The sequence below is a fragment of the Chiloscyllium punctatum genome, chromosome 42 (assembly GCF_047496795.1).
Source record: "Chiloscyllium punctatum isolate Juve2018m chromosome 42, sChiPun1.3, whole genome shotgun sequence".
Classification (NCBI taxonomy): Eukaryota; Metazoa; Chordata; class Chondrichthyes; order Orectolobiformes; family Hemiscylliidae; genus Chiloscyllium; species Chiloscyllium punctatum.
In genome coordinates, this window is record NC_092780.1 from 20,979,063 (window position 1) to 21,000,985 (window position 21,923).

General features: G+C 39.8%; 1 protein-coding gene across 2 annotated transcripts in view; it reads right to left on the reverse strand.

Moving 5' to 3' along the window:
* Positions 1-2,972: 2,972 nt before the first annotated feature.
* acbd4 (acyl-CoA binding domain containing 4) overlaps positions 2,973-21,923 on the reverse strand; it is a 163,563-nt gene continuing 144,612 nt past the window's right edge. The window contains exon 13 of one of the 2 annotated variants that reach the window (XM_072561605.1): positions 2,973-3,553. The gene's annotated coding sequence lies outside the window, so the exon portion shown is untranslated. Of the gene's footprint in view, positions 3,554-17,983; positions 18,000-21,923 lie in introns of those variants that run through there. The other variant, XM_072561606.1, reaches the window with a different exon arrangement.

Consider the following 21,923-nt stretch of genomic DNA (forward strand, 5'->3'; position numbering starts at 1 on the left):
AATATTGAGAATTAATTTTTGCTGTCTTAACATGGAGGAAGTGTGCTTAAGCTGAGGGAGGAGTCAAACAAAAATTTAGAAAAATGATACGCTCAATTTATTAATTTTTAGAATCCTTAATTTCATTGTGTATTTGATATAATCAAAACACTTCAAATTATACTCAATGGTAACTTGTAGCAAAATAATTGGGAAGTTTGAACATCTTGAACATCTTGCTATGGCTTCTAGTACCTCTGCATCTCACAGAAGATGTTATAGTTTCAAACTGCAGAAGAATTTTGGAATATTGTGTGCAATTCTGGTGTCCTTCCTATCGGAAAGATGTTGTGAAACTTGGAAGGGTTCAGAAAAGATTTACGAGGATGTTGCCAGGGTTGGAGGATTTGAGTAATAGGGAGAGGCTGAACAGGCTGGGGCTGTTTTCCCTGGAGTGTCGGAGGCTGAGGGGTGACCTTACAGAGGTTTACAAAATTATGAGGGGCATGGATAGGGTAAATAGGCAAAGTCTTTTCCCTGGGGTTGGGGAGTCCAGAACTAGAGGACATAGGTTTAGGGTGAGAGGGGAAAGATGTAAAAGAGACCTAGGGGGTAACTTTTTCACACAGAGGGTGCTATGGGTATGGAATGAGCCACCAGAGGAAGTAGTGGAGGCTGGTACAACTGCAACATTTAAGAGGCATGTGGATGGGTATATGAATAGGAAGGGTTTGGAGGGATATGGGCCGGGTGCTGGAAGATGGCACTAGATTGGGTTGGGATATCTGGTTGTCGTGGACGGGTTGGACCGAAGGGTCTGTTTCCATGCTGTACATCTTCTATGACTCAGTGATGTCACTCCAACTGTTCCTGATATTTTCCTTTGCATTTCCCCAGTAATAATAAACATCTTTGAAATAACGTCAAAGGCCATATCCAATCACCAAGTCACCCTTTAATTTACAGGTGCATAGTACGTGACACTGACCCATCTAGTTCAAAGTTGGCTCCTAAACTGAGCACAACCCCTGACACTCCTGTTTATGTCAGTCAGCCAGGGCTCTCTGATTGGATCAAGTTAACAGCCCCAATCAATCAGGGAACTCATTCTATGAGATCCATCTGGTTCTGCAGTCCTCACTTTCTCCTTGTTCTAATCACTAGAAACTTCAGAACAATATTCAGAAGTTAGCTTTACCTGTGGTAGTGACTCATTTTATCATTGAGTTATTTGAAGACAGTCTTGTGAGTAGAAAATAATTTTACCAGGATGTATTGATCACTCTTTATATGCCTTTCCTGAAAAGGCATGTATTATGTTTAAAAAAGATGTTCCATAGTTGATATGCATTCTTATGTTTTCCTTCATTTATTTTCTGATTATTAACAAGATGAGCACAATCAGTTTATTTTCATTCTAGTTCTCGTCTGAGTTGTTATTTTCTTGGTTTGATCTGTGGTATTGCTGTACATTTTTTGTCTCCTTGGTTTTCAATTCGGTTTTTTTCCATATCTTTATTTAAAAATGAGCCAGTACCAGGTGGATATGTATCCTAATGTAGTCTCATCCTAATCTAGTTCCATTTCTCATGCCAAGGTGAGGACATATTTCCTGATCTCAGGCCAGTAGAACAAAACTGGAATGATTATTAGGCTATTAGAAAGTCTGATTCAAAAGCTAATTGATAGATCCACGCAATTGTACTTTCAACCATGATTTGCAATGGTGTTACTGAACAGAACATACTTTTACTTAAATATGATGGTACCAGGTCCAAGCTTTTTAAACAGTCCAAACTCCCAAGTGTGTCACTGAAGCCAAAAAAACCTAAAGCTTTGTCCATCTAGCTGAATATATTCTTTGACTTTCCGGTTGTTTGATAACTTAACTTACTAGCAGCACGTAAAAGCAATCTGTTTTGCTACCAAAGTGATATCTTGGGGGCCATTAAAATAATTATAGCTCTTGCTTGGCTGGCTATGGTCCTTCTAACTATGGTCCCTTGTACATGCTGTCTAATTGGCTAAAAATTACCTACCTCAAACTCGTTGAAATTGTTGATTCAACTATCATCCAATGGAATACTTTATTGACAGCAAATAGCACCTTACTCTTTAATGAACGGTATAAATTTAGGATTCTTAACAATACAACACTGGGCTCCAACAAAAATATCCTGTGGTTTTTAAAACAAAAGTGCAGGCAGTTTACTTTTGAGACTGGCATGAAAAAATACTTTCAACTTTTAACTAGGATGACAACTTTGTCTTCTGTGGATGTAAAGTCATGTTTCATTGTAAGAATGGAAAACATCTGTTGTCTGTGCTAATGATGAATGGTATTATTGAATGTCTTTAGCAGATAAGAATATTGTGTCAAGTGACCATGAACAGTATCAGGACTTTGAAATTTTGTCAAGGCTTGGAGATAATCTAGATACTGATCAAATTTGTTAGAGCATGAATCTTATCTGACCCTGGTGGAAATGTAGATGACAAGAGAAATTGAATTTAAGTAGAGACTTCCAACATATTGTTTCAAAATTAAATCTACAAACATTAGTATAAGAGAACTTGATAAGAGCATGAACACTCCCTGTAGGTGTAATGAAATGGTTGTCTCCCTGGGTGGATGATGTTACAAGTTTTCAGCTCACATTCAGTGATCCTGAAGTAAACATAAATACCACGTAATAAAACTTGCTTTCGTATCCGAGTCCCCATAATATTAATCCCATACTCATGGAAATAACTGCACAGAGGCCAGTATCCTGTTACTAAGTCACCCTTTATTTACGTTCACTGCACTAAGTAAAAAGACATTCAAAATTGTAGCTCATGATTTCAAAAATATTTTGGCTGCAACATTCCTGCAAGTGTATAATTTTAATTTCTAACCAAAAGTCAAAAGAGTTTAATTTAGATTAGACCTTTAAATTCTGATTTCAGGTTGCAATCAGGGGATATCCCTCACCCCATTTTCTTACAGTTACTGTCTGTTCCCTGCTACATCAACAGATGAATGGGAAGGCAGTTCAAAGGCTTCCCAAGTACATCTATGCCCTTGAAAGACTTAGATTAACCTCATACCAATTGAGTTTTGTATGAGGCATTTACTGTGTTTTGAAGGCCCAAACCTGGACGAGAATAAGGTATTCAATCTCAGAGGGGCTTAATTGTTTCCTGTAATTAACGATATTTCAAATAGTGTAAATATTATACTTTATTTCCTGTTTTTGGATTGTGGTCAAAAAACTGCTCTCACCCAAAGAGATGGCTGCAGTTTTGAAAAATAATTTTTTTTACTGGTGCACACTGAGTTGTATTCAATATTGCATTTTCCTGGAACAAGGATAGCAAAAAGCAGACAGCACTCATCTGATGGGTTCCAAATGAAGGAACAATTGCTTAGCAACATTTTAATTGGCTCCTGACTAGGTGCCCATGGCTGGTGTGGGGATAGTGCATCAAAGAAAAAGCATTAAAGAAAATCTCTGTCCTGGTTGGAAGCATGAGAAAGTCTTTAGTAACAATGAGCTGTCTTCACTCACCTTTCTCTGCAAATCTCCTGTTTCTGTTGGAAGAAGAATAAGACAATGTAAGGACAGATTCTCAATCATTGAATAGTGTCAACAGCAAAAGAACGAGAATGAATTGGAAGAAACTGAAAGACAACAATCAACTCTCGTGTTTGAAATTGGGTGCTATCAAACTGGTGTCGCTGACTTGTTTGTTTCACACTTAATATCCATGTCTTATCTGTTTGTTTGAGAGGAGGAATTAAAAGAACGGAGTTTCAGTTAGAGAGTCATAAGTTAGCAATTCATGTTTCCTAATTGCCAAAGACAATTTGTTCATAAAAGTTATTTTCTTGATAAGTATAGAACCCTGTTGAGTGTTTTCTTTTAATTCGAGTTTGTCAGCTAGGTAAAATTGGTGATTAACTTTGGCAATAATGGAACTTGATTTCCAGTGCACTATTCCAGTGAGTTGTGACAATATCACCTTTACAACCTTGGAAGTCAAAGGTGGTGGATGCATGGGAGAAACGTAACCTCCACCTTCTTCCTGTCAACTCCCAAAGTTGATTTTCAAATGTGAAAACAACCAGCATTCCCTCTAATTTGTTTTTATAGAGACTGGCAACACAGGCTTCTGTGACCAATGCACAGCAGCAGCTTCTGGAAGCTGTCAATGCCGCAATTGACTAACCAAAGCTAATTGCCACATGCAGAACATTGGAACAGCTCTGCACATGTCTTAGAGGGAACATTGGAGGCAATTTTAAAATTAATGTTTGGATTGCTGAAACAAAGTTGGATACATTATTTTCATCTATCAGATTGAAAAATGCACTACTGAAAGTAAAGGTATAACTGCTCAATATTTTATTACAGGGCAGAACACAGTTAAGTTCATTGGCCTGGATAACTGTTTTGCTAGAACAGGTCAAATGGTCTTGGGTTGTCAGGGAGCATAAGAGATGCTAAAGAAAGCTAATCAAATTAACAGATAGCAATAATAATTGTCAGAATATGGCATATTTGTAACATACTTGGTTGGTTTCAATTAGACAAAACCTAGAAAGACAGCCAATGTATCAGAGTTTATGATTTTAGAAATGCATTTCCATGAAGAAATGTAAAGAACATTTTTCTTTGTAACATTCATCATAGATTTACTAGATTAAAATGTGCACGTTAGGTATTAGCCAAAAAAAAAAGAATTCACGTGATGCCTTTTAGGAATCCTGCATAATGTTCAGTCCTGAGGCATTTGAAGAGAATGAATTTCTAAACAACTCTACCGTTCCTCTCATGGTTAGGTGACAAGCAACCGCATTGTGTCTTGGAAATACTGTGTGTGGCAGTGTCCTTTCATAAGTCTGAAAGAACCTTAAATTCTGAGTGCTGAGATATAAAAGATTCAAGCTAAAACCTTCAGCTTCTGCCAGCAACTATGCCTTCAACTATCATATCTTTGAGATATTCATCTCTCCCTGAAGTTCACATCTTGGTTTCTTGGCCTCTCCTCTCATAGTTTCTGACTACTCTTTTTGTGAAGGAGGATTTGATAGTCTAACATATTTCTTCTCTTCATCCACAGGCATTTTTCATTCCACTCTTAATGGAGCAATGTGCTGGTTTCTCTAACTACTAGACAGACAGGAGGCTGGAAGAGCACAGCAAGCCAGGCAGCATCAGGAGGTGCAGAAGGGTTAGACCCGAAACGTCAACTTCTGCACCTCCTGATGCTGCTGGCTTGCTGTGCTCTTCCAGCCTCCTGCCTGTCTACTTTGGATTCCAGCATCTGCAGTTTTTTTTTGTCTCTAGCCAAGTTTGTTTCTGTATCTAGACCATCCCTTGTCATCGCAGGCTACTAGACTTCCCCAACTTGCAATGAAGTGTTCGGAATTGTTGTTGCCACTCAAATCAATGTTCACTTTTAACCATTCCTTTTGCAAATTTCTTCAGTCCATTTTTGTCTTGTCACAAAACAGTCCAGGTCAAGGTCATATACTTTCAATTCGCCTGTCACTGAGATATCTCTGCAGCTTTCATCATACTCAACTAAGCCATCTTCCTCCAATAGTTCTTGTTCCTGACTGTAAATTCTCTTCCAATCTTGGTTTCAATGCATTCCCACTATTAGTGGGAAAATCCTTAGCTATCTTTCTTCACATTCTAGAAAAAGCCATTCTTAAGTCTTTGCAATTCTCTATATTTCAGTCACTTTAAAGAAAGCTTGAGGAATCCATATCTTCAGCAGAATCTTTGACTACTTATTGGAGACTCATTTTTACTAGGTCTGACTGTGACTGGAGTGCGTGGGATATTTTACTTTGTTAAATGTTCTGTATAAATGCAAGCTGAAAGAATACTGATAGAATACAAGTCCCTTTGAGACAATTGCTGGCTTATAAAATCATTATGGATTAGTCTATGTCAAATGTATTGATGAGCAATATTTCAGGATATTGGAATATTTTATTTGCAATCAGTTGGAGGAGGAGAACATTGTTTAAGCATCAAGGGAGTGCATATTTGTGTCTCCTCAGTCAATATTGGGTTCACAAGTATCTAAAATTTGGTTAATTTATACTAATTTGAAAAGGACAAGATTAACTGATTAGTAAATAAAGCATGATTTTGAAATCTTATGTCCTTGAAAAACACTTCAATTTTCAAACTTTAATGGAAAATAAAACATGTTTATTGTTATTTTTTCAAATTCAAAAGAAAGATACAGCTTGCTATTATGCAAAGTACTAACATTAATATATCCAAGTGATGATTTAACCCACGTGTTCAATTCTAGGCCCAAACATTAATCTCAGCCAACCAACATAACTGTTTCATTAATTTTCAGAGAGCAAGTTCAAGCACCATGAGAGTAATTTTTGTGCTGCATGTTTCATGATTCTGTTAAGAGGAAATACATATACACACACATACACATGTAAAGAAAAACCACTCACTCATGATGCAGTTCATTAACCAGATGGACATTTCTGAATGTATGGGAATACACTATCAAGTAGGCTTTCCACAAAAAACACAGAAGCAACTCAAAAGTTTTGCAAATTTATTTAATAGAAAGAGGAAGGTGCTAGTAAACTAACATGTAATGTCATCATGAAGTTAGATTGAAGAAATATAAATGATGGTATTGAATGATGCAGTAAATTAGATTCTCACCTCTGGAAGCAGGACTTAAATTCAGCCCAGACTGTGGGCTGAAAGACCCAATTTGCCTATACTAACCACACTTCAATTTCTAATTAGTAGGTTATGACTACTGAGTTGACCAGAGTCCTCCATGTCAGCTTTCTATCCTTGCTATGGCACTGAAACAGTCCTTATCATAGTTACAATTGACATCTTCAGTCACTAATTTACAATGTTATTCCCTTCCTCATATTCCTTGATCCCTCTCCAGCCTTTGACAACACCCTTTTGTCAACCTTCCATGATATCTCCCATACCAACACTTAACTATATCATCCTCCTTCTCCTCCTCCAAATGCCTCTGCTCAATGATTTGGATCATTAGTACCACCTTCACTTGGTCCTATTATCTGTGCAAATGTGGCCACAGCATTTCAAGTACTGTCATCTTTTATTATTCTTGAATCATTATTTCTGTAGTACTTTAAGAATTATGCGAAGTGTCCACTTTTTTTTTGCTGCTAAATAAGATAAGCACCATGGGTGTTAGTGGCAAGGTACTGACATGAATAGATGATTATCTGACTGGCAGAAGGCAGAGAGTAATAAAAGGGCCAGTGACTGGAGGAGATCCACAGGGTTTAATGTTGAGACTGCAACTATTCATGTCATATATTCATGATCTGAACAAAGGAACTTGTAAGCAGTTTTGGACCCTCCAAGGAAGGATGTGCTGGCTTTGAAGGGGGCCAGAGGAGGTTTACGAGAAAGATCCCAGGGATGAAGAGCTTGTCATATCAAGAGCAGTTGAGGACTCTGGGTCAGTACTCAGTTTAGAAGGATGAGGGATGAGAGATGATCTGATTGCAACTTAGAATACTGAGATACTTGGATGGAGTGGACATGGAGATGTTTCCATTAATTGGAGAGACACAGCCTTTAGCACTGAGAAAGAGGAATTTCTTCAGAGCGTTGTGAATCTGTAGAACTCATTGCTGCATAGGCCATGAAGGCGAAGACATGGTTATAAATTTTATTCAAAGATAAATAGGTTCTCACCTTTTATGGGGATCAAAAGTTGAAGAGAAGGCAGGAGAATGGGATTGTGAAATGAATCAGCCAAGTTCTTATATATATTCAGTGATTTGACCTTCACACCTCATCTCAGATCCAACCTTCCAACTCAGCACCAACTTCTTGACCTGTCCATCTTCCTTCTCAACTATCTGTTCTGCCCTCCCCACTGACCTATCACATCACCCTCCACCTGTATCTATCTAGCACCTTCCCAGCTACCTTCCCCAGCCTACCGCTTCCCCCCCACATCACCATTTTATCTTTCAATAAAGACAAAGACAAATAGCTCAAAAATAATGCAGTAGTCACATGAACAAATGAATACCAATGCAGTGTTGTTTAGGAAAATTCATGTTTAACTAACTTGGGAGTTTCAAAAGAAAGGAGGTAAGAAAAGATCTCCAGAGATCACGAATTTTAGGTATAAAGATAAACTGGGTAAAAACAATGACTGCAGATGCTGGAAACCAGATTCTGGATTAGTGGTGCTGGAAGAGCACAGCAGTTCAGGCAGCATCCAAGTAGCTTCGAAATCGACGTTTTGGGCAAAAGCCCTTCATCAGGCTTTTGCCCGAAACGTCGATTTCGAAGCTACTTGGATGCTGCCTGAACTGCTGTGCTCTTCCAGCACCACTAATCCAGAATAAAGATAAACTGGCAAAGTATTTGGAAAAGAGAAGACATGAGGGAAGTTTTGTACTAGATTTCAAAAACATTGATCTGAACAGACAGAAAGAAACCTCCTGCTTGTGAAAGGATGAAAATGAGAGAGCACAAATTTAAAGGCAATTGTCAAAGAAGCAAAAGCAGCACAAAGAAAAGGTTTTTCATGCAGCAAGTGGCCAAGGTCCATAGAGTTTAGTGAAGGGGAGTTTAATCAAAGCTTTCAAAAGAAAATAGAGTTATCAAAAAAGAAAGAATGTGCATAGTTATAAGGAATAGGCGAGGGAATAGCACTAATATCAGCTCATTTGGAGATTAGGTGCAGATACAATAGGCCGAATGGCCTTTTTTCCCTTCATCAGAAGGATACTACTTGAAGGAAAGTTATTGTTTGAAATGAAGGATAGTTTTAAAAATTAGAGTAGTACAGCATGTGAAGCCAATGATCTCTTCAATGTCCTTCTACAAAGCCCTTCAAATTTTCCCCAATGCTTTGTAGAAAATGTTTGAATCTGCTACTAATCTTTCAGTTAGTGCATTCCTGCTCATACTAACTTGCTGCATAATAGTTGACATTACTTTTGCCAAATGTTTTAAATCTGCTTTCTAATTATGCCCCTTTTGCCACTAAGTTCTCTAAATTCACACAATAAAAATACTTCAAATCTTCTTGGAACTGTTCTTGTAGCAATTTGAGAAAATTTGCAACTCAAGTTGATAAGTAAGTAAGGTAGCTTGCTGAGCTGGAAGGTTTGTCTTCAGACATTTCATCACCATGACTAGATAACATCAGAGAAAGTCTGGTGAAGCACTGGTGGTATGTCCCACCTCTGCTTATAGGTCTTGGTTTCTTAAGTAAGTGATATAATTTCCAGTTCTTTTTTCCAAGGGAAGGTAGATGGAATCTAAATCAATGTGTTCACTGACAGAGTTCTGGTTAGAATGCCATGCCTCTAGGAATTAGAGAGTGTCTTTGTTTCGCTTGTCCTAGGATGGATGTGTTATCCAGTCAAAGTGGTGTCTTTCTTTGTATGTATAGAAACTAGTGATAGTGGGTCATGTCCTTTGGTGGCCAGTTGGTGTTCATGTATCCTGGTGGCAATTTCCTGCTTGTTTGGCTACTTGTAGCGTTTTGTTTAAAACTGTTCTTGCATGCTACTTTGTAAATGATGTTAGCCTTGCTGATAAATACTAGGTTCATTAGTTGCTGTTTAAGTGTATTGGTGGCTTTGTGGGCTACCATGATGCAGAGGGGTCTGGGTAGTCTGGAATTCACTTCTGATATGTCTTTGATGCAAGGTAATGTGGCTATAGTTATTAGTTGTGTTGTATCTGCTTGTTTGGGTTTATTTCTGAGGAAATCAGTGAATTGTTTATTGGGTACCTGTTTTTCTTGAAAATGTTGTATAGTATTTTTCTTCTGCTGTTTGTGGTTCTGGGTGCTGCAGTGAGATGTAGCTAATTGAAATAATGTCTTGATGCAGCTCAGTTTGTGTTGGGATGATTGCTTCTGAAGTTAAGTATTTGGTCCGGGCGTGTTTTTCTGTAGGCGCTGCTGGTTTGAAGCTCTCCATTAACTGTATGTTCAACTGTCACATCTAGGAATGAGCGTCTGTTGTCATTCTCCTCCTTTTGTGAATTTTATGCCTGTCAGGTTATTGTTGATGGTGTTGTATCTTCTGTCTAATTTGTTTTGCAGACCCAAAGTTTGGGTTGGATGGATGGGAGGGCAGCTTGTTACTGTTTCTACTATGAGCCCTGATTTTGGTGATCCCATAGGTGCTTCATTGATTTGTTTGTAGACTCATTATTGAATGTGAAGTGGGTGGTGAGGCACAGGTACACTAGCTTGAGGATGTTGTCTTTGCTGAGAAGGTTGGTGCTGTCTGGTGTTAGTGGTCCTGGTTTTCCTAGTAGTGATGCCAATGTTTCTTTGGCCAGGTCGATGTTAATTGATGTGAAAAGCTCTGTAATGTCAAGAAGCTTGTCACCAGGATACATGAACACCAACTAGATAGCAAAAGACACTACCCACTATCATCAGTTTCCATACATACAAAGGAGGACGCCACTTTGGGACAACAACACATCCTAGGACAAACAAAACAAAGACACGCATAAGAATTCCTATAGGCATAGCATTCTAACCAGAATTCCATCGATAAATATATTGATTTATAACCCATCTACCTTCCCTTGGAAAAAAAACAAATCAGAAATCACAATCACCCACCTTAGGAAACCAAGACTTATAAATAGAGAGGCAGGACATACCACCAGCGCTTCAGAGACTCTCACTGATGTTACGTAGTAATGGTGATGAAATATCCGAAAACAAGCCTTCCAGCTCAGCTAACTAAGCTAGTAGTTCTACTGTCACCCTTGACATTCTTCCTGAAGATCTAAGTTTCTGAAGGATTCAATATAACGTCCTTATTTGCTTTGGTACTTTTTGCTTTTTTAAATATAAAAAGGATCCATGTCATTTGAACAGCCTCCTGAACTTATCCTACCACTTTCATATTTAATGAACAGATATTCATTGCCTTTCCTAATTCTTCCCAAATTTACTCATCTTAATTTCCTGTGCTAAGTTTCTGTTATGTGTCTGGTCCTTCACCAGTGTCTCAATATTTTCTGGAGTCTGTTATTAATCTTGTTCATGTTTTCTACATTGAGATTTTTGTTATCTGCGCTTGTAATAATTATATCTGATATACCCAAATCTAGATCATTTATAATCAGAAACAACAATGGTGCAAGTAGTAATCCCTAAGGGACAGTACGGAACACTTCCAATTTGGACAATAATGGCTTAACACTTCAGAATGCTTTTCTGTTCCTCAGCCAATTATGTAGTCATGCAGCCATTTCCGCTTTCATCCAATGGAGGTGTAAACACTGGTAAGTTAGCTTATTTTTCCCCAAACACTGACTCCATTTCAAAGCATGATATCAGATACAATTCCTGAATTTGTTTATTTCCCTTCTAGTGAACTTGAACTATCCTAAAATATTAAACTTAGAATACCACCAAGACTAATACTGGGAGAAGCATCTGGTAGGTCATTCTGGATATGAAAGCAAGATTGTAAGCCGAAAGCACCGTCTCCATTTTGCATCAACATAGTAAAGTGTCTGTTGACTGACGCTAGTAAAGATCTCCCACAACTGGGAGGAGGGAAAGAGAAAAGGAAAAAGAAAATGCTACTATCTCAAGGAACTGTTTGCTATTAGCCAGGAGGCATGAAATAAAGCAATGATTAACTTCAGCATTAGACAACATAACCACCAAGAAGGACTGGAGAGATGTGACTGGAGGGTGGGGTGGGGGGGCGTGGTAACGTTAATTCAAGTTAAATCAGACACATTCAGTGCAAAATGCTCAAAGATTTTTCTGCATTGGTTAATTTTGTACTACCTTTAATATCAAATGAAACAATATATTGTGCAACTGGTCCCGTGAGAAAGTTGTAACATGTATATGAACTTAAATCTGCTTGGGATAAGCCAGGTAAAAATCTAAGATCAGCAGATCATAATGAGCAGAAATGAAATGAGCTGGCCAGAGAACCTTCAAAATTGCCAAGCAAGAGGCCAATTTGTTCATCAGTCTGCTTCACATTGGAAGACAATACTGAGTATTATAGCTTCTTCCTTTCCTCTCCTATCCACAAAGCTCACAAACCCCACCTGAGTCATATAATCTTCAGTGGGTGACCAAAAGCGAAGAAAAAAAAAAGGCAAAAGTACTTTGGAAAATTTCTCCCTGATTCCCTGGGTGGTGAAAAGTCATCCATGAAATCACACAACTCTAGTATTATCTGTATCAAAACACTTACCTTCTACATGATACACCTCTGTCATATCAAGAACTGATTCATCTCCCTCTTGAAGGTATGCAGATAATTGCTCATCACTCTAGGCTACATTGCGGAGGGTCATAATACTCAGATAATTAACCAACTAGTATTCAGTCTATGCCTGTTTCTATAATATTCAAACTCACAGCCTCTTGTTCTCCCCAATCTATAAATCAGGAGACTATCTAGTCCATTGATTATATTATACATTTCTAGGACAGCACCTCCAAATCTGTGCTGTGTGTAGATCAAGTCTTTGAGCCTAAATAGATGGTGTTCTTGAAGATAGGAATCATTGCTATTGCTATGCTGCAGACCTTTCCTAAGGTAACTTAGCTTGTGAAACCTAAATTGAGCTTAGTATTCTAGATGCAATCTGACTAGCAAATCTATAAAGACAAATGAGTGTAATATGGTTTATATTGAATAGTTGAATTAAGACATCCCAATTTCCTATTCACTTCAGCCTCTTTATAGTCTTGCATATTATTGTATTTTGGTTTTACATTGTTATCTCTTACCTCTTCTGGCATCCAATGTAAACAGTAGTGTAGATCCAGTGAAGGGAGAGAGATATAATGAAAGGAAGGGGGGAAAAAAAGGCATGTGCTGCAAAAAGGAAACAGGGAAAGAAACTTGCATGGAAAAACATTACTGGATTAAATTTAGAGCACTAATGACTAACAAAAACCCAGAGTCTAATGGTTCCCAACCCAAGGTTTTAAAGTTAGGAAATTACAATTGCTTTACTCTTAATATCCCAGAGTTCTCTCAATTCCAGAATTGTTCCCTTTTTATTAGAAAACAGCTGATACAACTCTATTATTTAAGTGAGAAAAATTAAGAAATTATAAACTTGCTATTTTAACATCTGTTGTAAGCAAGTTTTAATTATATATAAATAAACCCAACCACCAATGAAAAAAGTCATCCAATTATCAAATAACAAACATTGCCCATATGGGTAAGTTATTGGAGTATATAATTAAAGACAAAGTAACCATGCACTTAAGGCAAATTAGGGCTGATGAGAGAGAGCCAATGGGAAGGTCATGTCTAACAAATCAAATTCATTTTTCTTGAGAATGGAACCTAAGTATTAGACAAGGCAATGAACAGTAGCTTGGTTAAGGTAAAGGGATCTCAACTGTTACTGTTCTACTACAGTTACAACACTGGCACCTACCTACCAATGTGGAAAATTGCACAGGGGTATTTCCTGTATACAAAAAGCAGAACAAATCCAAATTGGCCAATTTCCACACCATCAGTCTACTCTTGGTCATGAATGAATAGACCATAGACAATAGGTGCAGGAATAAGCCATCAGCCCTTCGAGCCAGCACCACATTTATTATGATCATGGCTGATCATCCACTATCAGTATCCTGTTCCTGCCATATCTTCATAACCCTCGGTTCCACTATCTTTAAGAGCTCTATCCATCTCTTTCTTGAAAGTATCCAGAGACTTGGCCTCCACTGCCTTCTGGGACACAGCATTCCATATATCCACTACTCTCTTGGTAAAGAAGTTTCTCCTCAACTCTGTTCTAAATGGCCTACCCCTTATTTTTAAACTGTGTCCTTTGGTTCTGGACTCACCCATCAGCGGAAACATGCTTCCTGCCTCCAGAGTGTCCAATCCTTTAATAATTTTATACATCTCAAATCAGGTCCCCTCTCATCCTTCTAAACTCAATGGTATACAAGCGCAGTTGCTCCAATCTTTCAACATATGATAGTCGTGCTATTCCAGGAATTGACCTTGTGAATCTACACATCACTCCCTCAATAGCCAGAATTGGTCTCCACAAATTTGGAGACCAAAACTGCACACAATACTCCAGGTCCAGTGTCATCAGGGCCATGTACAGCTGCAAAAGGACCGGTTTGCTCCTATACTCAATTCTTCTTGTTATGAAGGCCAGCATACCATTAGCTTTCTTCACTGCCTGCTGCACCTGCATGCTTGCTTTCATTGACTAATGGAAGGTATCATTAACAGTACCTGCTCACCAATAACCTACTTACTGACGCCCAGTTTGGTTCTGCCAGATCTACCCAGTTCCTGACCTCATTACAAGCTTTATTCAAACATGGACAAAAGTACTGGATTCCAGAGGTGAGGTGGGCCACATTTGATCAATTGTGTTATCACAGAGCTTCAGGAGGCAAACTCTGCTGTTTGGAGTCATAATTGGCACATTAGAAGATGGTTATGGTTGTTGGCGGTCAGTCATCTCATTCCAGGACATCTCTGCAGGAGTTCCTCAGAGTAGTACCCTAGGCCCAACTTTCATCAATAACCTTTTCTCCATCATAAAATCAGATGTGGGGATGTTTGCTGATAATTGCTCAATGTTCAGCACCATTCATGACTCCTTAGATACTAAAGCAGTCCATGTTTAAAAGATCTGGACATTAGCCAGGCATGGGCTAATAAGTGGTAAGTAACATGCACACCACACAATGCCAAATTAAGATTATCTCCATTAAGAGATAATCTACCCACTGACCCTTGACGGTCAACAGGTTTATTTGGAAGCACTAGCTTTCGGAAGGTTGTCCACCTTCATCTGGACAACCACCTGATAAAGAAGCAGCGTTCCGAAAGCCAGTGCTTCCAAATAAACCTGTTGGACTATAACCTGGTGTTGTGTGATTTTTAACTTTGTACACCCCAGTCCAACACCGGCATCTCTAAATCGGCAGGTCATTGTGGTTTAGTAGACTGATCAAGGTACTGGGTGATGAGAAGTAGGAAAGCTTTCTGTTCAGTTGTTCCAGAAGAGCATGAATCATACACTATTAACATCCTGAGGGTTACCATTGATCAAGTGTACTTGCCATTTAAATACAGGCAGTACAGGAGGCTAGGAGCACTGTGGAGAGTAATTCTTCCCGAATCCTCAAACCTGTTCACCAGCTACAAGGCACAAGTCAGGAGCGTACTGGAATACTCCTCACTTCTCTGGATGACTGCAGCACCAATAACACTTAAGAAGTTTGACACCATCCAGGTCAAGGCAGCTTGCTTGATTGGCTCCATCACTGACGGTCAATAGCAGCAATGTATATTATCTACAAGGTGCACTGCAGAAGTTAACCGTGGGCAGCACAGTGGCATAGTGGTTAGCACTGCTGTCTCACAGCGCCAGAGACCCGAGTTCAATTTCCACCTCAGGTGACTGACTGGAGTTTGCACATTCTCCAAGTGTCTGCATGGGTTTCCTCTGGGTGCTCCGGTTTCCTCCCACAGTCCAAAAATGTGCAGGTTAGGTGAATTGGCCATGCTAAATTGCCCGTAGTGTTAGGTGAAGGGGTAAATGTAGGGGAATGGATCTGGGTGGGTTGCGCTTTGGCGGGTTGGTGTGGACTTGTTGGGCCGAAGGGCCTGCTTCCACACTAAGTAATCTAATCTTTAGACAGCATCTTCCAAATCCATGACCATTTCCATCTAGAAGGACAAGGGCAGCAGATATATTGGAACACCACCACTTTTAAATTCCCCTTCAAGTCACTCACCATCCTAACTTCAAAATATGTCACAGTCCCTTCACTGTTGCTTGTTCAAAATCCTGGAATTCCCTTCCTAAATGCATTGTGGGTATATTCACAACACATGGATGGCACCAGTTCAAGAAGGCAGTTCACCATCACCTTCTCAAGTGAAATTAGAGATGGACAATAAATGCTGGTCAGTCAGCAACACCCACAGCATACGAGTGAATTTTAAAAAAAAACTGTAAAATGCCTCCAGGTTGAAACAAATCCATTAACTACAAGGTTTTGTACTGCAAGATTGAATCTTATTCCTAATCAAGTGTTTCAAATCTCTGCTGATACCACAGCAATCTACATGCAATCTCACGTGTGATGAGTTAATAAGGTCTTTCTGGAAGTTCAGGTAGGTAATTTCTATTGGCTTTCCCTTCTCCACTCCTTTAATGCTTCCACCCATTGGTAAAGGCAAAGTAGTACCACACTGTTGGAGTAGGACAAAGGGGCTTCCACTGTGCAGATTGTTAAAAATCACACAACACCAGGTTATAGACCAACAGGTTTAACACCAGATTATAGTCCAACATGTTTATTTGGAAGCACTAGCTTTTGGAGGGTTGTCCACCTTCATCTGGACAACCACCTGATGAAGAAGCAGCATTCCGAAAGCTAGTGCTTCCAAATAAACCTGTTGGACTATAACTTGGTGTTGTGTGATTTTTAACTTTGTACACCCCAGTCCAACACCGGCATCTCCAAATCATGTGCAGGTTGTTGAGGTTTAGTAGACTGAGTGATGAAAAGTAGGAAAGTATTTTGTTCAGTTGTTCCTGAAGAGCATGAAATTCACAAGGAAAAAAAGCATGTGTGTTTGAATACTGCAATCTAACCAAATTTCTGTTCATATTTTGGTATAATCATAACATTTCTAATTTAATAATTGATTGAAAGTGTATACAAAATAGAGTGACATCTATTATAATATAGCAATCAGCTCAATGAATTGTATTTCTCTGCCAATGTAAACAGAAGAAATCACCTTGGGGCTGCATAAGATATGCCAGCACCCACAGTGAGATGAGTCGCTGAATGTGTTAGTTTCTAGTCCTCATCCAATGAATACCAGAATAAATAACACTATCAGCAGTGAAGAAAGCTAAGTGTCATTCTAGTTCTGGAATTAAATATCATTTGTATAGCCATGTAACTCCAAGTCTGTCAACACCATGTTGCCAAGGAATTGCACTGTTGATATTGCTATTTAAGTGATAAAATTGGAAGTTCAGGTGAAGTACAGGAAATTGTATATCAGTGTCAGACTCAAAGGCAGAGTTGTACTTATGGAAAATGTACCTATGTATGCTGTAGAGTTCTGCTAATATTTCACAGGGTTAGATTAGATTAAACAGCTTGTTGTGTTTTGATATGCGTGCAATAGAGATGCATGACTGCTAATGTTGTGATATTAAGGAAAAGTTTTTAGAATAGTTTCTGGTTAGGATTGATCTTTTTCCCAGAGTTGAAATGTCTAATACTAGGAGGCATGCATTTAAGGTGAGAGAGGGAAAGTTCAAAGGAAATGTGTGGGCACGTTTTTTACGCCCTAGAACGTGCTGCCAGGGTTAATGGTGGAGGCAGATATGATAGAGTGTTACAGGGACTTTTAGATAAGCACATGAGTATGCAAGGAATGAAGGGACATGGACCCAGGGCAGGCAGAAGGGATTAGTTTAACTTTGAACATTATGTCTAGCACAACATCGTGGGCTGAAGGGTTCATTCCTGTGCTGTACTTTTCAATGTTCTGTGTTGGTAAGTAATTTAAATATAGATATTATATGCAGTCACGTCTTGAAGGATGGGGGAATTTCAAAACTGGGGAGCAATATTTTCAAGTTGAGAGGGGAGGGATTTAAAAAGACACGAGGGGCAAATTCTTTAGGGATTGGTGGATGTTACAATGTTTAAAAGACCCTTAGTTAAATACATGAATTGGAAAGTTTTGGAGAGATATGTGTCAGATACAGGCAGGTGGTACTTGCTGAGTTTGGGATTATATTCAGCATGGACTGGTTGGACTGCAAGGTCTGTTTCCATACAGTATAAATATATGAGTGCGTACAGTATCGGGTTGTTATGAATTACACTTACGAGTCAGACAGGAACTCAAAGAATTCCATCTTTCAATCTGTATGCTAGGTCAGTCCTCAGTTTTGTTAGCTTCCTGCTGCCTTCTTTTTTCCAATCTGAAGAAACGAGCAATACAGTGATTATTTTCCATCAAACAAGTTGTAGAGGATGTGACAAAAATAAAGCATTTTAGCCTTAGTTAACACAGTATAGGTATTTCTAGTCATCTTGATCAGATGTGATCTATAAGGACTTCAGTAAAGTGTTCGACAAGGTTCCCCATGGGAGACTGATTAGCAAGGTTAGATCTCACGGAATACAGGGAGAAATAGCCACTTGGATACAGAACTGCTCAAAGGTAGAAGACAGAGGGTGGTGGTAGAGGGTTGTTTTTCAGACTGGAGGCCTGTGACCAGTGGAGTGCCACAAGGATCGGTGCTGGGTCCTCTACTTTTTGTCATTTACAAAAATGATTTGGATGTGAGCATAAGAGGTACAGTTAGTAAGTTTGCAGATGACACCAAAATTGGAGGTGTAGTGGACAGCGAAGAAGGTTACCTCAGATTACGACAGAATCTTGACTAGATGGGCCAATGGGCTGAGAAGTGGCAGATGGAGTTTAATTCAGATTAATGTGAGGTGCTGCATTTTGGGAAAGCAAATCTTAGCAGGATTTATAACTTAATGGTAAGGTCCTAGGGAGTGTTGCTGAACAAAGAGACCTTGGAGTGCAGGTACATAGTTCCTTGAAAGTAGAGTCGCAGATAGCTAGGATAGTGAAGAAGGCGTTTGGTATGCTTTCCTTTATTGGTCAGAGTATTGAGTACAGGAGTTGGGAGGTCATGTTGTGGCTGATCAGGACATTGGTTAGGCCACTGTTGGAATATTGCGTGCAATTCTGGTCTCCTTCCTATCAGAAAGATGTTGTGAAACTTAGACCACAAGACATAGGAGTGGAATAAGGCCATTTGGCCCATTGACACAACTCCGCCATTCAATCATGGCTGATGGGCATTTCAACTCCACTTACCCCCATTCTCCCCGTAGCCCTTAATTCCTTGTGACATCAAGAATTTATCAATCTCTGCCTTGAAGACATTTAGCGTCCCAGCCTCCACTGCACTCTGCGGCAATGAATTCCACAGGCCCACCACTCTCTGGCTGAAGAAATGTCTCTGCATTTCTGTTCTGAATTTACCCCCTCTAATTCTAAGGCTGTGTCCATGGTCCTAGTCTCCTTGCCTAATGGAAACAATTTCCTAGTGTCCACCCTTTCCAAGCCATGTATTATCTTGTAAGTTTCTATTAGATCTCCCCTTAATCTTCTAAACTCCAATGAATACAATCCCAGGATCTTCAGCCGTTCCTCGTATGTTAGACCTACCATTCCAGGAATCATCCGTGTGAATCTCCGCTGGACACGTTCCAGTGCCAGTGTGTTTTTCCTGAGGTGTGGGGACCAAAACTGGACACAGTACTCCAAATGGGGCCGAACCAGAGCTTTATAAAGTCTCAGTAGCACAACGTTGCTTTTATATTCCAACCCTCTTCAGATAAATGACAACATTGCATTCGTTTTCTTAATCACGGACTCAACCTGTATGTTTACCTTTAGAGAATCCTCAACTAGCACTCCCAGATCCCTTTGTACTCTGGCTTTACGAATTTCCTCACTGTTTAGAAAGTAGTCCATGCTTGTATTCTTTTTTCCAAAGTGCAAGACCTCGCATTTGCTCACATGGAATTCCATCAGCCATTTCCTGGACCACTCTCCCAAACTGTCTAGATCCTTCTGCAGCCTCCCCACTTCCTCAGTACCACCTGCCTGTCCACCTAACTTTGTATCATCGGCAAACTTCACTAGAATGCTCCCAGTCCCTTCGTCCAGATCATTAATATATAATGTGAACAGCTGCGGCCCCAACACTGAACCCTGTGGGACACCACTTGTCACCGGCTGCCATTCCGAAAAAGAACCTTTTATCCCAGCTCTCTGCCTTCTGTCAGACAGCCAATCCTCAATCCATACCAGTAGCTCACCTCGAACACCATGGGCCCTCACCTTGCTCAGCAGCCTCCCGTGTGGCACCTTATCAAAGACCTTTTGGAAGTCTAGGTAGACCACATCCACTGGGTTTCCCTGGTCTAACCTACTTGTCACCTCTTCAAAGAATTCCAACAGGTTTGTCAGGCATGATCTCCCCTTACTAAATCCATGTTGACTTGTTCTAATCGGACCCTGCTCTTCCAAGAATTTAGAAACCTCATCCTTAATGATAGATTCTAGAATTTTACCAACAACCGAGGTTAGGCTAATTGGCCTATAATTTTCCATCTTTTGTCTTGATCCTTTCTTGAACAAGGGGGTTACAACAGCGATCTTCCAATCATCCGGGACTTTCCCTGACTCCACTGACTTTTGAAAGATCTCAACCAACGCCTCCGCTATTTCCTCAGTCACCGCCCTCAGAACTCTAGGATGTAGCCCATCGAGGCCAGGAGATTTATCAATTTTAATTTAATTTTAATCAATTTATCAATTTTCTAGCACTTTCTCTTTTGTAATGGCAACCATACTCAACTCAGCCCCCTGACTCCCTTTAATTGTTGGGATATTACTCATGTCTTCCACTGTGAAGACTAATGCAAAGTACTTATTAAGTTCTCCTGCTATTTCCTTATCTCCCATCACTAGGCTTCCAGCATCAGTTTGAAGTGGCCCAATGTCTACTTTTGCCTGTCGTTTGTTTCTTATGTATTGAAACTTGAAAGGGTTCAGAAAAGATTTACAAGGATGTTGCCAGGGTTGGAGGATTTGAGGTTTAGGGAGAGGCTGAACAGGCTGGGGCTGTTTTCCTTGGAGTGTCGGAGGCTGAGGGGTGACCTTATAAAGGTTTACAAAATCATGAGGGGCATGGATAGGGTAAATAGGCAAAGTCTTCTCCCTGGGGTTGGGGAGTCCAGAACTAGAGGACATAGGTTTAGGGTGAGAGGGGAAAGATATAAGAGAGACCTACGGGGCAACTTTTTCACACAGAGGGTGGTACGTGTATGGAATAAGCTGCCAGAGGAAGTGGTGGAGGCTGGTACAATTGCAACATTTAAGAGGCATTTGGATGGGTATATGAATAGGAAGGGTTTGGAGGGAAATGGGCTGGGTGCTGGCAGGTGGGACTAGATTGGGTTGGGATATCTGGTTGTCGTGGACGGGTTGGACCGAAGGGTCTGTTTCCATGCTGTACATCTCTATGACTCTATGTGTTATGACACACCTCTGCAGTTGGTGGGAGTCAAACCCAGGCCTTCCAGAGAGGGACACTACCCTGCTCCACAAGAGTCCTGTTGATACAGTGTATACATACACACAAAATCTCATGGTCATAAATAATTATGTCTAGCTACTTCTGCAAATGGTAAGAACTGATACAACTATGACATTTAAAAGGCATCAGGACGGGTACATGAATAGGAGGGGTTTAGAGGATATGGGTGAAATGCTGGCAAATGGGACTAGATTAATTTAGGATATCTGAATGGCATTGACGAGTTAGACTGTAGGGTCTCTTTCCGTACTGCACACCTTTATGACTCTGTAACGTGCCTTTCAGTTTCAATGTTGGGGTTAGTAATTTTGATTGACAGATGGGTCAAAGGTGGGAGGATGGGCTAGGTCTGTGAGGTGGGCAAAACAAAGTTAGTTGTATTCCTTTTTGACAGGTATCTCTGGTCTAGGAATTTCTAATGATTGGGTTGTAATTAACTGTTTGCTCTCAGCCAAGCAGTCAATGTGAAGCTAATACAGCATTACGGAACCATATAAAAAGCAAGTGACTGTCATTCAAGGATCAATTTTTTTTACCTAGAGATAATGCAGGAGAAATGCCTTTGTGGATAACATTTTGGAAAGGTTAGTAATTCTTGTAAATACCTTTTTTAGAACAGTACAGCACAGAACAGGCCCTTCAGCCCACGATGTTGTACCGACCATTGATCCTCATGTAAGGTAAACCTAATGTACGCACCCTCAAATTTCTGTGACC